The following is a 6,650-nucleotide window of genomic DNA, read 5'->3' on the forward strand; positions in this document are numbered from 1 at the left end:
TTTTTTTGGTTGGAGGCAGGATCTCCTCCATAGTTCAGGCTGGCCTTGAACTCACTGTGTAGCCAACGCTGGCCTTGAACCTGTAGTCATTCTGCCTCAGCCTGTTGAGTGCTGGGGTTGCAGGTGTGTGCCACTGTGCCAAGCGCCATAGTTAATTTTTTAAAAACATTGAAAAAACACTTTAAGAAGAAAGCTAGGGGCCAGGGAGATGGCTTAGTGGAATAAACACTTCCCTGGCAAGTGCCAGGGCCCGAGTTCAATCCCTGGTTCTGCCAAAAAAAAAAAAAAGAAGAAAGCTAGATTCAAAGTTACCTGTGATTTTTACCCCTTCTGTGGAAGGCAAAATTCCAGTATGCCCTGCCCACCAAAGTTTCCCACCCATGATGCACATGTGAATGTGATGGACTGTAGTTCCCAAGATGTTATGGGAAAGGTGAAGGGGTGTGTTTTGGGGGGGTACCAGGAATCAAACTCAGGACCTTGCCCTTGCCAGGGAGGCGCTTATGCTTTTGAGCTATCTCCCTAGCCCCAGGTGAAGAAATTTTGCAGATGTAATTTAAGACCTGTAGTTGTTTGGTCTCAAATTAAAAGATTACGCTGGTGGGGCCGAGGAGATGGCTCAGTGGAATAAGCGCTTCCCTGGCAAGGGCAAGGACCTGAGTTCAATCCCCAGTTCCACCAAAAAAAAAAAAAGAAAGAAAAGATTATGCTGGGCCTGGCGTACCCAGAGGAGCCTCTTAGAAGGGTGTGCAGAAGTAAGGCAGGTGGGCATTAGAATGCCTAGCGAGCATGCACAAAGCCAGTGTTCAGCCCCAGGCACAGCAAAAATAACTGGTGGGCAGAAACACGGAGGTGTTCCCTTGGTAGCCCTGGTGGCCCTCCCCACTGCCAACTTGTGGGGAGCGTTAGGTGTCTGGGAAGTGGTGCACCCTAGGAGTTGAGGGTTGGGGTTCCACAGGCACAGGACCTGAATTGGGGCTGGAAGAGACCCCGGAGCCCCGGGTGAGATGGCAGCCCTGCAGCGCTCACTGCAGTCGCGACGTAACAACGCACCTCCCAGCCAGCATATGTGGGCTTGTTGTCCAGGCAACAGTTCGTGTTCTGTTCCTCGTGCTTCTGTCTCAGAAACAGCTGGTCACTGCTGCGCTTTGCATAGCCCCATCCCGTTATCGAGCCATTCTGCCTCTGTGCTTCCTGCTTGCCTAGCCCATGAGTGCCTGAGACCACCAGTGATGGGGCCTGATATTCCGGGAATGATCCCAGTCACCACCTGTCAACATAAATCTGCCTCCAAATCCTGGGTGTCCTTTCAGTGTTTCTGTTTGCCTTTGTAGTGAGTCCCTGGACAAAGGACCACTTAACATGTTTAGACTCCTGACCTATGGAAATAGATAAGAAGGGTTCACTTTTTTTTTTTTTTTTTGAGCTGGGGGTCTCATCATGTAGTTCAGGCTGGCCTTGAGTTCACTTTGTAGACCAGTCTGGCCTCAAACTCCTACTGATCCTCCTGCCTCAGCCTCCCAAGTGCTGTGTTCCTTCTTTTTTTAGCTGTTCAGTTTTTATTGAACATGTTACAAAATGAGGTTTAGTCGAAAAGCCCAAAGCTCGGGGCTGGTGAGATGGCTCAGTGGTCTAAAGCACCTACTTAGAACAAGCTAAGCTAAGCAAAGCACAGGGACCACGGTTCAATCCCCAAGCACCACATACCAGCCAGCCCCACCCCCTGGTGGGCTGAGCTGGCCACACACACACAAAATAAATAAATAAATATTTAAAAAAAAAAGAAAAGCCCAAAGCTCATGTCATCCTCAGATTCCGCCGATTCTTCTTTCATTGCTTTCACCTTCTCAACTGGCGCAGCAGCGGTGGAGGGCACCAGGCACCTGTAGGCGCAGCGCCTGCCATGGGGGAGGCCTCCAGCCCCTGCACCGCAGATGAGGCTCCCGATGTTGACATTGGCGAGGGCCTTTGGAAAGAAGCTGGGCCAAAAAGGTTTACACTGACACCAGCTGCTTTAATGAGGGCATTGATCTTACCCTCTGTCATGGTCACCTTGGGGTCGTGCAGGATAGGGCGGAGTAGATGCAGGCGAGCTAGGAGACAGAGACCATGAGGCGGGCTGCCAGGCGTGGTGCTAGTCGCCAGAAGTGAGGGCCTCTCCCCCATGCGGCCTTAGCTTCCACGGAAGGACCGAGCCCCTTGGTGGCGGCTGAGGAAAACTTCATTCTTCGAAGATGGCAAACTCATGGTGATTAGTTATGAAATGCTAAGAATGCAGCTGGTAAAAATAATTTAAAAAATTAATAGATTCAAGAGCCATTCTGAAATGTTTCCCCTAGAACTGAAGCAGCACCCCCAAAGAAGAGACCCTCTCCATCCTGCCTTGCCCCAACATTGGACTTGTGGGGACAGTGGGCCATGATTCCATGAACAGCAGAGAAACTACCAGGCACTGAGTGTCGCTGTGTGTCGCGCCCAGGCCCTGCTCCGTGCTGGCAGTGCTGTACTAGTTAGCTGCACCCCCAGCCTCCTTTTTTAATTTTCATTTTGAGAGAGGATTTCACTAAGTTGCCCGGATGGCCCTCACCTTCAGACTCTCCTGCTTTGGCCTCCTATGTTGCCTACCCAGGGTCTGGTTTTATATAGCTTGGAGTAGTGAGGATGACACCTGCAGTTTCAAATGTTGAGGGCAAAAAAAAAAAAAGTATTTCTTGAGGTATGTTCAGTATAGACTCAGCATTCATAAGTAAATTTCAGCATCCATAAGTATTTTGGAGCACAGTTATAAATTGGCTGTTTTCGTGCTGCAGCAGCAGAGCTGAGTAGTTGGGTCATGCAGGAGTCCCCTCCTGGTTCTTGTCTTGGCCCAAGAAGTCTATACTTACAATCCTAAAGTTACATTATTGGAATCCCACCAAATGAATTCCAATCTACCACTCTCTGTAACCCATGGTGAAAACAAAGACACCAAGACATACCTAGTCATGGGGGCGCCAAGGGGCCTTAAGACCAGCCACAAAGATGGCTTTCCGGAACAGAGAGACCTGACCCAGGGCTACACCAGTGTTTTATTCAGCTGAGAAGAGGGAATGACTTGGAGAGAATTGTGGGAAGTAGGTGAGTACGGTGAGCAGGCCTAGGTAGGTGGCTACATTTCTGCTGTGTGCAGAAGATGTGCAGAGTAATTTGCATTATGCTGCTGAGATAGCATCTAATGTTTCCACGGTTTGGTGCCTTCAGCTCTGATGTGTAACCTTTTTTTTTTTTTTCAAAGTTTTATTGACAAAGAGATAGCAATGAGACAGTTTCAAATCAAATCGGAATGATGTGTAACCTTTAAAGCCTCAGGAAGTCACAGCCTCAATCTTGAGGCTTGATCCCAGCCAGCAGCGTGGAGCACTGGCTCTTCATCCTGTCTTGACCTGGCTCAGATTGGAGAGCAGCAGTGTGGGTTATCAGGGAAACACGCATGCGGTCTTCAAAAATTACCACCGGAGGGGCTGGTGAGATGGCTCAGTGGTCTAAAGCACCTACTTAGAACAAGTTTAGCAAAGCACAGGGACCGCGGTTCAATCCCCAGCACCACATGCCAGCCAGCCCCGCCCCCTGGTGGGCTGAGTTGGCCACACACACATAAATAAATAAAAAAAAAAAAAAATTACCACCGGAGGCCGGGGTGATGGCTCAGTGGAATAAGCGCTTCCCTGGCAAGCACAAGGGCCTGAGTTCAATCCCTGGTTCCGGGGGAAAAAAAAAAATTACCACTGACACCTCAGCTAGACCAGTATACACTGCTTAACGTCAAATGAAAGGATAGGGGCCGGGGAGATGGCTTAGTGGAATAAGTGTTTCCCTGGCAAGCGCAAGGGCCTGAGTTCAATCCCCAGTTCCGCCAAAAAAAAAAAAAAGGATAAAGAAGGCCTAGTCAGCTCTGTACATATCAATACAAGGAAATAGGGTCAGAAAAAAAAAAAAAAAAGAAAAAGAAAGAAAGAAATAGGGTCAGGTTGAAGACAGTCACTCTTCTTTCAAGAGGACAGCTGCCCAGGACTTCGAGCTTGCCAGGCTCAGCCCTGAGCTCCATCCCCCGCTCGTAACCCCAGGGTCCTGGGAGAAAGCTCCTTGCACAGTGGTGTCTCAGCAGCCACCCCAGGCTCTCCGTGAAATCCTCAGTAGGAGCAGGAGTGGGGAGGCGCCCAGAAGCTGCGGTCTGTCGCAGCCTCAGCAGTGTGCCGGGGGCGTCCCCGAGCTGCTCCCACCCCGCGAGGACGGAGCCGCCGGGGCCTGCAGGAGCCTGCTTGGCTGCCGCAGCTCACCAGGAACGAAGCCCTCTTCTCGCGGTGCCTCTCCAGGGCCCTCTGCTGGCAGGCTGCGGATCTGCTTGCCCTGCTTGGCGGGCCTGCAGGCTGAGGGAGAGCAAACCCTCAAAGGCACAGTGCGCCTTTGGCGGCTCTTTGATGCTGTGCGTGCTAAGCTCAAGGCCCACCAGTGAGTCCCCACCCGCGTGTGAGTTTCAGCCCGCAGGCCAGTGATTTCTAAACTGAGCTGACTGCCAGGAATTCTCTCCTTCACTGTGACTGACTCCTGCCCACCCTCTGCCCGGTCTGTTTAAGTATTTTTGTTGTTTTCTCCTGGCCGTTTTCCTCTTGGGTTGGCTCTGAAAAAACCGGATGTGCCCAGGACTGGTACTTCATTGTTGCTCTCCTGGAGAATTTCATCCACTCCCTGGCCTCAGGTGCTATCTGAGCCCAGGTGACAACGGAAGCACCACCCCTTTCTGTCCTTCCCGGCTTCCGTGATAGCATCTTCCTCCCCCAGCCACTCAAGTGTCGGAAATCCCAGGGCCTCAGCGCTCACTCCTGAACTCCATTCCTAGCTCCACTTCATCGCTTGTGTTTTCAGGTCTATTAAGGGCATCACTGTGAACCAAACCCTCAGCGCCTCTCACCAGGCCCTGAGAGTCTCAGAAACGAACGCTCCTTCACTGATCTCTGCCGGCGGGCTGCTCCCTCCCGAGCCCAAACTCTACAGTGATTCTGATACAGGGACAAAAACTGATCCCGGGTGGGTGACCTCCAAATGACACAGGGACCCTCCAAATGACGTAGGGAAAAATGGTCTCCTGACCTGACCTGCACGAGTTGGTGTTCTCTAAAACCGAAGAATGAATTTTAGGAACAAACGGAGGTTATGAGCAGAATATATTTATTTTCAGAATATATTTATTGAGGGGGCCAGGGAGATGGCTCAGTGGAATAAGCGCTTCCCTGGCAAGTGCAAGGGCCTGAGTTCAGTCCCCAGTTACGCCCCAAAAAAAAAAAAAGCATTATCCATTATTAGGGCTGGGGAGATGGCTCAGTGGAATAAGTGCTTCCCTGGCAAGCGCAAGGGCCTGAGTTCAATCCCCGGTTCTGAAAAAAAAAAAAAAAAAAAAAAAAAAAAAAAAAGAATTATTTAGTAAGAAAAAACCACCTCCCCCCTGAGGCAGAAATGGAAAGGGGGCCTGAAAGGTTGTTCCCCTAGAAGCTGTCTCTTCCAGGGACTTTTATAGTGTAAAACCATGTTGGGCTAAGGTGGAGAATTTGGGGACTCGTGTAGGTGGCTGTGGGGTGGGACAAAACTATGGTCAGCCAATGGGATTACAAGCACCATTGCTCAGGTAAGGTTGATTAGGCCCAGGACCAAATGGGGAAGGGAGTCACGTAGCAAGCGGGCATGAATGTAGAACAGGACTTTATCTGATAGCCATCAGATAATGGGTCTTTCTGGCTTTCAGAAGATCAATCCTGGATGCTAATCTTTAGGGAAGTTAGCATTTGTTTGATCTTTGGTCTTTAGGTGTGGCTCACAGCAGGAGCATCTGTCCCTCTCACACTTGTAACTATCTTGTCTTCTGTGTTGTCTCCTTTGTGGGCCAGGCCCTGTCTGACTGCCTGTAATATTTCTTTTTTTTTTTTAATTTTTATTTTTGGCGGAACCGGGGATTGAACTCAGACCCTTGCGCTTGCCAAGGAAGCGCTTATTCCACTGAGCCATCTCCCCGGCCCCTGCCTGTAATATTTCTTTCTAATTTGGCTGCCTGCAACAATTCCAAAATAATTTGCCTCAAGTTAACCACTCTGCCCCCACCCCATATCAAACCCAGGGCCTCAGTGACGTTTGGCAGGCAATTTACTACTGACCCACATCCTCTGCTCCCTGCCATTACCTTTATATTATTTTTTTGCGGATTGAACTCAGGATCCTTGCCATTACATTTATTTATTTATTTATTTATTTATTTATTTTGATTCTTCAGCTAACACAGAAGAGATGATTTATTGCACACACTTTACACTCAGCCAAAAGCGAGAACAGAAGTAGTCCAGAATGCCACAGGTCCACGGTAAAAAAAAACCCCAAACAAACAGGAGACTGCTTAGTTGGAACCAGGTGGATCTCTCTTTGAGGTGGTGTCGGCGATCAGATGGCAGTGAAGTTCTAGTCCAGCACGCAGTCCAAAACTCGCAGGAGCGCTGTCAGTCTCCAGCATTCTTTGTTCTGTTGGCCTCCAGGGGTGCACGAGCTATTTTACTTGGACCTCTGTCTCATCTTTCTTCTTTTCTGCTTCAGCCTGCACATTCGCTTCTTCCTCCACTTGGCTCTCATGG

The sequence above is a fragment of the Octodon degus genome, unplaced genomic scaffold, assembly GCF_000260255.1.
Source record: "Octodon degus isolate 3935 unplaced genomic scaffold, OctDeg1.0 scaffold00020, whole genome shotgun sequence".
NCBI classification, from domain to species: Eukaryota; Metazoa; Chordata; class Mammalia; order Rodentia; family Octodontidae; genus Octodon; species Octodon degus.